This window comes from Cervus canadensis, chromosome 8 (genome assembly GCF_019320065.1).
Source record: "Cervus canadensis isolate Bull #8, Minnesota chromosome 8, ASM1932006v1, whole genome shotgun sequence".
Taxonomy (NCBI): Eukaryota; Metazoa; Chordata; class Mammalia; order Artiodactyla; family Cervidae; genus Cervus; species Cervus canadensis.
The window spans coordinates 54,651,174-54,664,485 of NC_057393.1; the positions used below are offsets into that span (position 1 = coordinate 54,651,174).

The 13,312-nt window shown below is 40.2% G+C and overlaps 1 long non-coding RNA gene across 1 annotated transcript; it reads left to right on the forward strand.

The window, feature by feature from the left end:
- The first annotated feature begins 23 nt into the window (after nt 1–23).
- Nucleotides 24–11,042, forward strand: LOC122446288. The gene is made up of 3 exons (XR_006270839.1): nt 24–124; nt 7,369–7,531; nt 10,651–11,042. It is a non-coding gene; the product is annotated as an uncharacterized LOC122446288 (long non-coding RNA).
- Nucleotides 11,043–13,312: the final 2,270 nt, after the last annotated feature.

Sequence of the window (13,312 nt, forward strand, 5' to 3'; positions counted from 1 at the left end):
CACGCCCACTTCCGGCGCCATTCCCGGGGCTTTGCCAGAAGCTGCGCTACAGAGTATGGTCCAGTCGCCTGCGAAGTGTTCTTGGAAATTCGCAACTAGTTCCTTCAAGTTATCCTCATGTGTGGTATTTTCTTTATTTCTTTCTTGTGTTTATTTTAGGAATACCCATTAACATGCTTTTCATTTTGTTAAAGTGCTACTGGGGGAAAAGAACGGAAATATCACCCGTAATTTCTGTTTCTTTTTAAAAACATTCTGAAATGAGTATCCCCTTCTCACCTCTGAAGTTCGTTCATTTAGCAAACATCTGAGGTCCTGCTATGTTCCAGGAACTGTCCAAGACACTTAGGCAAAAAAAAAAAAAAAAAAATCACGTGGATGTTAAATTCTAGTGAGATCTCCCACTGGAGCAGTATACGATTTTTATAAAAGGTATAGTGTGTTATAAAAGTTATATGTGTTACGGAAAAAGAATTGAGTCGGGGGATTGAAGGTGTTGGGTGTGTGTGGATTGGGACATGCTGGAACAAAGACTGAGGAGAGGAGGGAATCAGTCAGTCATGCAATACTCAGGGGTTCGAACTCTTTCCTAAATGTACGCAGACATGACTGTACAAACAGATACACTTTTTAAACAAAAATGGGGTCATACCATGTATAGTAGTACTGTATATCATTGATTTACATGGAAACCTTGCTTCCTGAAACCCTTTAGTTAATGCCTTCAAAGGAATGGCACCATAATTCTCTCCATTATTTTCACTCCTCACTGAGTGACACAGGACCTCTCAGTCTCTCCAGAATACTTTCTCTTCAGATTTATCCTGGGGGTGAAGGAGCTGTTGCCTAGACCTCTCCTCTATAGCTTTCCCCTTCTTGGTGTATTAGCTTCTAATTGCTAGTGTAATAAATTACCACACAGTTAGTGACGTACGACAAACACAAGTTTATTTTCTAACAGTTCTGGAGGTCAGACGTCTGAAATCAGTTTCACTGAGCTAAAGTCAAGATGTGGGCACTGTTGGCTCCTGGAGGCTCCAGAGGAGGATCTGTTTCCTTGCCTCTTTCAAGATATGTTGTGGCCTATATTCCTTGGCTTGTGGCCTCTTCCTCCATCTTCAAAGCACATGACTACAGTCTCTGCTTCTGTCAACATATTATCTTCGGTGCTAATTCTTCCTGTGTCTCTCTTTTGAGGACTGATGTGATTTATATTAGGCCCACCTGGTCAATTCAAGATAAATCTCTCCACTTTACAACCTTTAATCACATTTGCAAAGTTCCTTTTGCCGTATAAGGTAACAATCACAGTTTCTGGGGATTAGGACATGGAGACACTTTTGGGAGGCCCATGACATTTGGAGAGGCTCTTCCTCAGGGATACTCTCCTACCTTTTGTCTGAGGAACACAAACTATCTCCCCAGGACTCACTGCTTGCTGATTCATTGATTCTATCACTCTTGCTCTGATGCTCATGCCTTCATATTCTCACTTCCCTCCTAACCCAGTTTAAAGATAATGGCTCATCATTATGATCAGTCTTTTGCCCCATCTTATCTGGTTTTATTCTCCTGATAAAACACCAAATCTTCTTGAATCCAGCTCCCTGCCTGTTCCATACTTGTACCTGTGTAGCAGACGTGGCCTCAGAAAAATGCAAGACTCTGATGATTCTTAATTTCAGTTTATGAGTGCTAAAGTCAAGTGGGCCCTTAATGCTGTCAAACTATCCTATTACATTTTTTTAGTCCATCCATCCTCGTCAATGACTATCTCACAGTTTTTCCTCTTTCTTCACACCTCCAACAACTGCTTCTTCCATCTCACTCACAACTGATGACTTTTGCTTTCTATGGGAAAAGAGAACTTTATACCCTCACACAAGTGCATTTACCCACTTCTCTCCATTGGAGCCTGTATGCTCTACTTTCCATTCTGAATGAACAGCCCCCATTTCTGTTTAAGAAAACCCTCTGTTTGTATTCTGAATCTTACCCTTTTCTTAACACATGAAGGCATTCTCTCTCATCTATATTAACAGTTTTCATTCTACAAAAATTTGGGAAGTCTTCATTTGTGGCCTGCATCTTCTGCATGTTAAGGTCTTGGGATCCAGAGAAACACTACTTAGGGAGCACCTGAGGCTTTAGGTCTTATCTGGGGAGCCCTTGGATGACACACAGAAAGAAAGGTGGAGACACGTCCATTTCCTTCTGGGTGACCTAGTCTGGGCTCGTAGTCCAGTGTTCATCCTTGCCTATGAGCAGCACTGTGGAGTAAGGGCTCTTCCTCACTCTTCTTAAGATGAAGTCACAGAGGATGAGAGAAAGAGAGGCAGTGACTTGCCCAAGATTCTGCTTCTGGCAAATGGCCAAAGCCAGGGACCAAACTCAGCATATTGAGTACTGAACTGGGGTCACTTTCACTATAACATGACTATCACCTCATCTTTTCAGGGTATCACAATTGGAACAGGCCAGGTGAGAGATGAAGAAAGGAGTTTATGTTAGATCCCTTGGGCCCTGCCTCCAGTCCAACCTGCTGGGGGATCACTCCAGCACAGAAAAGCACCAGATGAAGGTGGGTGGTGGCAGATGCAAGTCTGGCCATGCTGGACTGCCTGGAAAGCTGGAGAAACCACAATTGGAACTGGAAAAGGGAGTCCAGGTTTCCTTTGTAGATATGAGCCCTGTCCCCAGCAGGCTGGCTCCTGACTGGAGCAAGGGCACACAGAGCTCCCTCCTTCCAGATCTTTGTGAGTTCAAAGAATGTCTCTAGCTCTAGTACCCAAACTGTTGTCAGGATGTCCTCAAGAGCCATGGACATGGGGAGGGTGATAAGGAGGGTCTCGTCCAGACAGCTTCAGTTTTCAGACTGAAAACTGAGGCCCAAAGAACAGAAGAGGCTTGTTCAAAGGTACCCAGGCAAGCAGCCGGGGCAGCAGGAGAGAAGTTAATCTTGCCCAGTAATGAAGGGCTGTTGGTGCTGCCCTGCGAGGAGTCCAGGGAAGATGGCCTCCGGGCTGTCGAGGCCCATGTTATAGTGTACATGCTACGGGAAGGAGCTCAGCATCATTCCCGCATTTACTCATTCAGCGCACTCCGTGAGTATATTCAGCGTACCTAGTCACGTGAAAGGCTGTCCCTCCACAGGGCTCCACCAGCAGTGGGGATGAGGAGAGTTTCAGTGGTTTTCAGCTTTATGAATCCTCTCTCCTCCCCCGTCAGCCTCTTCTCCCTGACTGTGCTGTTGTTTCATTTCTCAGCTTTATTCATACTCCACCTGTCCACTTTTTGAAAGATGTTGGGCACAGCCAACTAAGTACACTAATAAGTAGGTAACAACTTAAAGGGTGTCCCCCTCAATCCAAGGTTAAATGTATCATAGGGTATCCCAAAATATCTAGAAATCTTAAAACCAAAAAACTGTGGCTTTTTAGATATTGTATTAGGATAAGAGAGATGTTTTTTAGAAAAGATCTATATGGAATGAATAGGGTTGGGGTGCCAGATTTAGCAAATAAAAATACAGTATGCCTAGGTAAATTTGAATTTCAGATAAACAATGAGCAATTTTTAGGAAAATATGTGGCCCCTGCAGTGTTTTTTCCGAAATTCAAATGCTACTGGGTGTCCTGTATTTCATCTGGCAACTCTAGAGGAGCGGTATGCTTCCCAGAACTCCTGGAAAGACTAAGTAGGTAATTGGCCTCCTGTAAACCAACACAAAAGATGTGCTAAGCCCTGCCTTCAACTCAGTCACCTGCTACAGAGAAAGAGGATCTGAGGCTAGCTGCCCAAAGCCCTCCAACAGGAGGAGACCTAACCAGCCTTTTCTGGCTCACCCTGTCCTCTCTCCTCTCTTCATATTTAGTGAAAATTCACACCTTCATTTCAGGAGCCAACCCAGAGCAGCTAAAGGGAGGGGCTGTTGGATGAGACAGTCTGGGTTCAAATACAGGTTCTGCCAACAGAAAACTGCACCATCATGAACAAGTTTACAGTCACTAAGCCCTGATTTCTTCCTCGTTAAAATGAGGCTCACAATACTCGCCTTTTTGGCTGTGGTGAGGACTGCATAAAATAAAGTGTAAGGTACTTATCAACATGCGTGCTCAGTCACTTCAGTTATGTCTGACTCTTTGCAATTCCGTGGACTGTAACCCAGCGGACTCCTCTGTCCCTGGGGATTCTCCAGGCAAGAATACTGGAGTGGATTGTCACTCCTTTCTCCAGGACAGTTTTCCCAAACCCAGGGATTGAACCTGTGTCTTTTATGTCTCCTGCATTGGCAGGCGGGTTCTTTGCTATTAGCACCACCTGGGAATCCCGCTTATCAACAAGCTTGACAGGAAAAGTTAGCTGTAGTATTCTCATTATTGGCCTCCAGGTGGCAGCAGTCACTAGGGACATGCCCTTGGATGTCTTGCACCTGCTCCAGGTATGTCTGCCATTGTGCTTGCTCTCTGGTGTCTCTCTCCTTGGATCTCTTAACTTTTCATTTCTGTTATCTCAGTAAATTCTCATAACAATCCTAGGAAGTATGCAAGCGGAGATTATTAACTGTTTTGTACATGAGTGAACTGAGGCTACATTTTTACCCTCTCTAGAATGTCCAAATTACCAGACAGTTGCACTTACTTCACGTGCTAGTGAGGTTATGCTCAAAATCCTTCAAGTTAGGCTTCAGCGATAAGTGAACCAAGAATTTCCAGAGTTACAACCTGGGTTTCAAAGAGGCAGAAGAACCCAGAGATCAAATTGCCAGCGTTCACTGAATCATGGAGAAAGCAAAGGATTTCCAGAAAAATATCTACTTCTGCTTCAGACTAGCTAAAGCCTTTGACTGTGTGGATCACAGCAAACTGTGGAAAATTCCTAAAGAGATGGGAGAACCAGACCACCTTACATGTCTCATGAGAAACCTGTATGCAGGGCAAGAAGCAACAGTTAGAACTGGACATGGAACAACGGACTGGTTCCAAATTGGGAAAGGAGTATGTTAAGGCTGTATATTGTCACCTTGCTTATTTAAGTTCTATGCTGCATGCATCATGTGAAATGCCAGGCTGGATGGATCACAAGCTGAAATCAAGATTGCCACGAGAAATATCAACAACCTCACATATGCAGATGATACCACTCTCATTCTAATGGCAGAAAGTGAAGAGGAAATAAAGAGCCTCTTGATAACGGTGAAAGAGGAGAGTGAAAAAGCTGGCTTGAAACTCACCATTCAATAAACTAAGATCATGGCATCCAGTCCCATCACTTCACGGCAAATAGAAGTGGGAAAAGTGGATGCAGTGACACATTTTATTTTCTTGGGCTTCAAAATCAATTAGACTAATACAGTGTTGATCCTTTTAGTCCACTATAAAGACACAGGCTTTTATTTCAACTGAGTAAGAAGCTGTCAGAATGTGGAGAAATTGGGATCCTTATTTGTTGTGTGTGTGTATGTTAGTCACTCACTCATGTCCAACTCTTTGTGACCTCATGGACTCCTTTGTCCATAGGATCCTCAAAATCCTGGCAGTTCCTCAAAATGATAAATATAAAATTACCATATCACTCCTCGATTCCATTCCTAGATAGCTAACAAAGAGCAATGAAAGTACACATCCACACAAAAACTTGTATCTTATTAACAAGTGAGGAGTCAGAGTTCTTAAGAGAAACAGAACCAATAGTGTGTGTAATTAATTAATTAGTTGACTCCTATGGTTATGGAGACTAAGAAGTTCAATGATCTGCCACCTTCAAGCTGGAGAACTAGGAAAGCCAGTGGTGTGATCTGGTCTGTATCTGAAGACCTAAAACTATGGGAACCAATGATGTAACTCCCAGTTGGAGGCCAAAGGCCTGAGAAGGAAGGAATGGTATGCTGGTTTAAGTTCCTGAATCTGAAGGTCTGACAACTAGAAGCTCTGAGGTCTGAGGGCAGGAGAAGATGGATGTCTTAGCTCAAGGGGAGAGACCAAATTCTCCCTTTCTCCATTTAAATCGTATTCAGTCCCTCAATGGGTTAGATGTTGCCCACTCACATTGAGGAGAGCAATCTGCTTTATACAGTTCACCAATTCATATGTTGACCTCTCTGGAAACACCCTCACAGATGGACCCAGAAATAATATTTACAAGCTATCTGGGTATCACTCAGCTCAATCATGGTGACACAAAAAAATTAGCCATCACAAACATCTGACTTTTTCTTATGTTTTTAGTATTCCAGCCTTCCTTTTTTCAAATAAACCAAGCACACTCTCTGCAGTGTCTTTGGATCTGCTGTTTTCTCTGCCTGGAACAGACTTCCTGCAGATACACTCCTTGTTACCTCACTTCCTTCAGACTCAGCTCAAATGATCTCTTATCAAAGAGGGCAGTTTTTACAGCTCTATGTTGAAGAGGAATCCTTCTCCCATCTCTTTTTCCTTTGTTTTTGTTTAACCTCTCTCTTCCTGACCCCTATTTGAATGTAGGATCTTTAAACGGAGGAACATTATTTATTTTGTTCACTATGTTAAAAATTATTCTGACATTTGTTGAAACCTCAAACACTATATTCAAGACTCTCGTTCTCCTTTCATGGTGGGTTGAAGGTCAGCAGCTGCAGCAGCACATGATTTAATCCTTATAGAGGGAGATGGCCGTGCCCAGGGCACCTGCCAGTTTGTAGTTGACAATATCAAGGGTTGCGGGAGCGGGGAGGGGAGGTTGGGATTCTTGGATGAATTGGCTTAGCAGAATTCTTTGCTGAAATTGGACCCATCAGGCCAAAAACAAGGTCTAGAGGAGGAGAGGATCCATAGGATCCTGACTGAAGTTTGGTCAGGGAAGGAGTCATTGACATCTGCTTTATCCTTAGCATCTAAAACAGTGAGTGGCATATAATGGGACACTATAATCATTGGAAGGTTGGTGAATGCATACCCCATTCTGAGAAATTTTCTTTGAAATAAAAAGTCCTAATTGAATTAAAGAGATGCATTTTTCCTTCCTAGCTGTCAGTTTGCTGAATTTCATACATAGATTTTTTTTCTCCTAGAAAATAATACATTTGTTAAAATTGATTAAATCTTGTTCCATGTTCTATGTCAGTTAGTGGTGAGAAAATATTTTTAGTGTTCACGCCTTTTCTTTGTTTGAAATCAAAGCAGGATTATTTGGAAACAAGCCATAAATAGCTCACCCAAAGCAACTTAGAACATGCTTTGCAGATTCAAATCAGTTTCTAGCAGTGGGTGCAGTCTTGGCTGAATATTAAAATCGTTTAGGAACTTCAAAAAAATCCCGATGCCGGGATCACACCCAGAGCATTAACGCAAAATCTGTGGAGCTGGGACCAAGGCATAATTACTTTTCCAGGCTCCCCAGGTGATGCCAACCTGCACGTGGAATGAAGAACCTAAGCCACTGGATTGTATCCCAGACTACATTTCCCAGAAGCCTCAACGGGCACTTCCGTTTCCGGTCTCGTCAGTCTTCGTTTGAGTGGAGCGCGGCATCCGCTTGCTTCTCGGTTTCGGCGGTAAATACAGTTTGGTGTTCTTGTGGCTGTTCTGTGCAGAGCTTTGCAGCAGCGCCTTCCCAGCTCGGTCGAGAATGGCTGCTGCCGGGCAGGAACACAGACCGGTGCGCTTGTCCTTTCCTTGAGGGGCAGGTTGAGGAAGGAGCGAGCTAGGAGGCCGGGCAAGTAGTAGGGCGGTGCGGGCGGTGGTGGCGGTGGAACGCCGGGAGCCGTGGTGTCCCAGCAGGCCAGGGATTGAATCTCCGACGAGACTTTCCACCCCTGTTGGCGAAAGCGCCTGAGTAGCTCACAGTCAGAGCTTGACCTAGAGCTTGCTGCAAGGCATGACTCCAGGCAGGTTCCTTCTTCCTGCTCACTTCTTTTTATTAAGAAAGTTTTGTTCTTTCGAGTTAAGCATGGACATTGAATTTTATCACATGCCTTTTCAACATATGTGGAGATATTTGTCTTTTCCCTTTTGATCTGTTAATACGATAAATTTTATTCTTAATGACTGCATTCTTAGTAGAACCTCACTTGGTCATGGGCAATTATACTATTTTAACATCAGTAAGATGTTTCTCTTTGCTCGTATTTTTTTAAAGTATTGATGGTTGGACAGTTTTTTACCCCCTTTGAGCCATTTTCATTGCCTTTGGTTTAAATTTCGTAATAATTTTTGTAAAAGTTTTTGACTATTTTCATTCTTTGTTATACTTTAATTTACGTGGTAGGTGGTTCCATGAAGGTTTGGGTGCTTTTTTTAAAAAAAAACTTTTTGTGATATAGGGAGTAGGACAGAGGAATTGGGGGATAGTTCCTAACAGTATTCTCTCTTATACAGTGATTTGGCCAACTGAAATTCTTGCTCTCTCTCGAAACAGTTTTGATAATTTCCAATTTCCTAAAAAATATCCAGTAATTAAAGTTCTCAAGTTTGTCTGCATAGTTAGTAGTCCTTTTTGGTTCTACATTTATCCTTTATATTTATGGTTACTTTTATCTTCCGTATTCATGGTTACTTATAATTTCTTACAGTATTTGGGTTTTTTTTGCATTTCACCCCCTTCATTAGCTCTGTTTTATTTTTTAAAGAACTCTTAGATGTATTTATTAGTGTTACTATTTTCCTTTTTTAAAAATCTTTAATTCCTTTTTCTTTTCTCTTCCTTAGGTTTATTTCCTTTTTCTAACCTTTTGTAGTTGATTCTTTAATCAATTCATAGATTTTCCTTCTTGTTTATGTAATGTAAATACTTAAAGCTATAAACTTGTTTGTGTAGTGTTTTGATTGTATTGTAGCTTTTATTATCATTATTTTTTAGATATTTTTCAATTTGCATTTCTTTGATCCAAGTATTCAGGAAGTCATAAGCTAACTTTTTTCTTTCTTAAAAGTCTTATGGAAGAGTTGATTTTATGTACATATGGTCTAAATTGGTATTTTTGAAATGAATATTCATGTAACCAGCACTCAGGTCAAGAAATAGAACACTGCCAGTACTGTGCTAAATCATATTCGATCGCTTCCAGTCATTAGCCACATTCTCCTCCACCCCTTGAACTAACACCATAATTTATTTTGGCCTGTTTCTTTAACTTTATGTGAATGAAACTATATATACATATACACGGTGTGGCTTTTTATGCATAGCATTTTCTGAGATTCATCCATTTTCATCCATTGTCTTTGTTGTGGATTATTACAATGCATGTTTAAGCATGATTGCTGAGCCCTACCCTCAGAATATTTTATTCATTAGGTCTGAAGTGTGGACTAAAAGTCTACAGGTTCTTAGGTGATGGTGATGTTATTGATCTGGAGACGAGTCTTGTAAAACTGGTCTACTACTAGTCTTGTAGCATATTTCATTATCTCATATTTTAGATGGATGTTTGGGATGTTTCTAGCTTTTAATGCTATGAACGGTCATATATATTATTGCTTGGTTCATATGTAGATACATTTTTTGGGGGGCATGATTCTACCTCGGAGTGAGATTTCTAGTTTATAGGATATGTATGTATCCAACTTTAGCACATAATGCCAGATAGTTTTTCAAAGTTTTGTACCAATTTGCATTTTCACCATCAGTGTGTGAGAGTACTCATTGTTCTATATCCTTGTCAACTTTTAATATTGTCAGTCCTTTGAAGTTAATTGTTCTTAAGGTCTATTGTGTATCTCATTGTATCTTAATATTCATATCCCTGATATCTAATGAAGTGGAGGACGTTTCAAATGTTTTTTGGCCATTATATGTCATCTTTTATGAAGAATTTATTCAAAAAACTTTGTTGATTATATATGTGTATTCCCCTTCTCCCTGTGGCTTGCTTTTCACTAATAGTGGCCTTTTGATGAATAGAAGCTTTTAATTTTAATGAACTCGTTTCCTTTCTTTTCATTGTGTCTTGTGTACCGTTTTAATAAATCTTGCCTTTCCTCAAGTCATGAAGATAGTCTTCTGTGTTAACTTTTAGAAGCTTGATTGCTTGCCTTTTACGTTTAGATTTTTCATCCTCTTACAATTGACTTTCATGCGGGCTATGAGGTAGGATTCATGTTTACTCCTTCCTCTTCCCCAATATGCCAATGTAAGTTCCTTTTCATCACTGCTTTGCAATGCTACTTTCATCATAGAACATGGGTCCTTAAGAGTGCTTTTGTCTTCATATGACTAGTTTGCCTCTGTTTAACCTTTACAATCAGTATCTTGAAATTTTCTTGACCTTATTCACACATTAAATACATATCTCATCAAAGGCCATTTGGGCTGCTTATTACCAGACTTCACCTCCAACTTGCATTTACTTAAAAAAATAAATCTCAGCTCTAGTATTTGATGCGTGAAATTTCTTCTCAGGCTAATGAATATAAGCATATATATAAATAAAGATGTGTGTATATATGTGTGTGTGTATCTTTATCTCTGAGCCATTAAATGTTGCTTCTCTGCTAAATTCTCGCAGAGGAATGTTATTCTGAAATTCTTGGAGATGCACAGTGTTATATTATAATGTTCTCAAATGTACCACCCTTTGGGAATCTGTCCTAGTAATCCTGGCTTTGTGATGTATGGTTTTCTCCCCAAAGTTGTGTTTATCCTCATATTTTAATTTTTTTTTTTTCTTTTTAGGCTGTGTAGTGTGGCATGTGAAATCTTAGTTCCGTGACCAGGGATCGAACCCATGCCCCCTGCAGTGGAAGGGCAGAATCTTAATCACTGGACCTGCAAGGAAGTCCCTATCCTCACATTTTAATCTTTTTTCTATTTTGGTGTTTTCCTATGTTACCTTGCTAACTTTACAACTTCTTAGATGCTCCTTACATTCTTTAAATACAATACATGCTTTTAAAATTAATTAATTTTATTTTCGGCTGTGCTGGGTCTTCATTGCTGCATGAGGGCTTTTTCTAGTGGTGGGGAGCAGAGGCTGCTTTCTAGTTGCAGTGCTGGGGCTTCTCATTGCAGTGTCTTGTGGAGCATGGGCTCTAGGGCACTTTGGCTTCTGTAGTTGTGGCGTGGGGGCTCAGTAGTTGTGGCTTGTAGGCTGAAGAGCGTGGGCTCAATAGTTGTGGTATATGGGCTTAGTTACCCCATAGCATGTGGAATCTTCCGGGACCAGGGCTCAAACCTGTGTCACCTGCTTTGGCATGTGGATTCTTAATCATTGGACCACCAGGGAAGTCGTAAATACAGTATTTATAATATGCCTTCCTTCTGTTTCCTTGGGACTTCCCTGGTGGCTCAGATGGTAAAGAATCTGCCTGTAATGCAGGAGACCTGGGTTCAATCCCTGAGTCAGGAAGATCCCCTGGAGAAGGGAATGGCAACCCACTTCAGTATTCTTGCCTGGAGAATTCCATGGACAGAGGAGCCTGGCAGATTACAGTCCATGGGATTGCAAAGAGTTGGATACAGTGGAGCAACTAACACTTTGTATTAGCTTGGGTCCTACTTGCTTCTCCAGTCTTTAATCTTGCCATCTTTTCTTAGCAAGAATCACAAGTGGGATGAATTAATTTTACATAACCTTTAGCTGTATAGACCAGAACATTATTATCCATGTGCAGCTCTCATTTTCAGTAATTCAATATAACATTGAAATTAAAATTTTTTTTTTTTTTGGTTCAAGAGTGTGTATTTGAAACAAAGATGTCAGCCCTAAAGCAAAATACTGAGATGTGATTTGGGAGAACAGAGTGTCATGATGGTAAGCATCCTGTATTAGGAAGGCAGAAGCTGCACAGAGAAGACACACTATAAATGAGAGGAAAGTGAGAAAGACTTCAAATATTATCCATTAGAGAAATCATACTGATGAGAAACCTCATAAATGTAAAGAATGTGGGATAGCCTTTATGAGCAGCTCATCCCTTTTAAATCATAAAATTCATAGGCAAGAAGTCTTACAGATGGGTTAATTGTGGGCAGTTCCTCAAGAATCATGCAACATTTGTTAATCATGAGAAAATTCATTTTAAAGAGAAAATACATAAATGCAATGAATGTGGAATGGCTTTCAGAAATAATTCTGTCCTTTTAAGTCACCGAAGACTTCATTATATTAGTCAGAAACTCTACAAATATAAAGATTGTGGGAAAGCCTTTGCTCAGAATTCAGGCCTTGCTTGTCATGTGAAAATACATAGTGGAGAGAAGCCTTAAATGTAATGAATGTGTGAAAACTTTCAGGGATAACTCAACTGTCTTGGAACGTCGGAGAATACATACTGGTGAGAAACCATATCCATGTAATGAATATGGAAAATCCTTTAGGAAAATTCCAAGACTTATTAATCATCAAAGTATGCAAACAGGAGAGAAACTATCACTGTAATAAATGTGGAAAATCTTTGAGGTACAGTTTATCCTTTGCTGGACATCAGAAAACTCATAGTGGGAATAAATCCTATCAATATAATGATCGTGGGAAAGCCTTCATGAAGAGCTGAGCCCTTATTGAACATTGGAGAATTCATACTAAAGAAAAACGCTATCACTGTAAGAAATATAAGAAGTCCTTCAGGCATAACTCTGGGCTTGTTGAATATCTGAAAATCCATCATGGAGAAAAACCTTATGAATGTAATGAACGTGGGAAGGCTTTCCCTCAGAATTCAGGCCTCAAATGATACAAGAAAATTCATAATAAAATTCATAATTTGAGTCATCAAATGTAGTTTGGTAAATCATGCAGAGATTGTTTATTCCTTTTTGACCATAAAAGAGGAGACATTCAATAAATTACATACTTAACAAATATATTCTGTGACTCACTGTCCTGGAAAATGTCTCACTACTAACGATATTCATTGTAGTTTATACTACTATCTGGTTTATACTAGTGAAATATTTGAAGAACCTAAATGTCTGTATGGAAACATTTACTACAGAATGCTATATAGCAAGTGAAAAGAATGAGGCAGAGCTCTATTTATAATCATAGAAATATCTACATGATACCTTGTTAAGTTAAAAAAGCAAGTTGCAAAGAATTATATTGTATAAATGGCCATACTACCCAAAGCAGTCTACAGATTTAATGCAATCTCTACCAAATTACCCATGACATTTTTCACAGAACTAGACAAGTAATCCTAAAATTTACATACAATCACAATAGACTCAGAATTGTGAAAGCAATCTTGAGGAAAAAGAACAAAGTTGGAGGCATAACTCTCCCAGACTTCATACAGTACTACAAAGCTACAGTAATCAGAACAGAACGGTGTTGGCACAAAAACAGACAGGGATCAGTGGAACAGACTAGTGAGCCTGGAAATAAACCAACACA